The following is a 1,185-nucleotide window of genomic DNA, read 5'->3' as shown; positions in this document are numbered from 1 at the left end:
GGGGAGGGGTGGGCGGCCGAAAGCCAACTGTTTGTACTGAATGGCAAGAATGTTCTAGTAAATGTGTACCAAATGTGAATTACTGTGTACGATTACAGTCTCCGCGTCGACCTAACAGAATATTATTGGTATTAATGTGCTTTTTTTGTATAAAGTGCAAACATTTCTTCGTTCAAAAGTCTAAGTACTTTAGTGCAGTAAAATGTTGTTTCACGTCCTGTCAAGATTTCGTATAGCCTGGATCTGCGTGTCAAACTGTTCCATTTGTTTATGTAAAGTGATATTAAAAAGATATAAACTATAACTGTCCGTTGCTTTTGGCAAAAGATACAACCACATATGTATATAATTCCTAGTTTCCATATTTATCCGCATGTAAAGGGCCGGTTTATCCATGTTACAGCTATTCAATATTTATGGCTAGAAAAACTCGTATGTACACTTTAGTTTCCAGAACTGTTTGGTAACCTTTCGTACATTATTAAAGATTCTTAAATCTCAGTGATTGTGGTAGGAATTTCTTCCTCACATCCCCTCACCCCTCAGCAACCTGCTGCCTCTTCTGCCAGTCTTAGGGTTCTCCAGAAGAGCTCTGCAGTCTGTCTTGCCTTCCTTTTCTGTCACTGTAGGTCATATAAACGTGATAAATGAACGCTACCCTGCTGGTTCTCCGAGAGGGTGTAATTAGTATTTATATCAAAATTTATGAAACAAATTTTCGGCCGCAGTATAATTTAAATGACCTTTGCAGACGTAGAATAACAACCATAAAAATAACGGAAATGATTGTACAGGCAACATCAATATTAATGTAGGCGCATTGTGGGAAGCTCAGGGGCTCTCTCTGCAACGCTGCAAATGAACTTGCAGCCATGGGCTCTGCTGTCCCCCAAATTCAATTCCTGGGTCTGAAACCGGTTTGGAGATTTACAATGTCATATTTTAAATTGCTGTCTTCAATTAAACCATTTATGGCCATAACTAATCTTCAAGGATGTTGATGCATGCTATTCCAGGCCTTTCTTTTTTTGTATAAAAGTAAACGTCCATAAAGCGTCTCACTTGTGTTTTTTCAAACATGATGCTAATTTAAATTAATTACTTCCTATGATATGTTATTATTCCTATAATTTTGCTACTGTTATTAGTTCTTTCAAAAATACATCTAGAGAAGAGAATTGTTTT

This window comes from Fukomys damarensis, unplaced genomic scaffold (assembly GCF_012274545.1).
Source record: "Fukomys damarensis isolate Sample0158 unplaced genomic scaffold, DMR_v1.0_HiC HiC_scaffold_37, whole genome shotgun sequence".
In the NCBI taxonomy this organism is placed as follows: Eukaryota; Metazoa; Chordata; class Mammalia; order Rodentia; family Bathyergidae; genus Fukomys; species Fukomys damarensis.
This window is presented reverse-complemented; position numbering follows the sequence as displayed.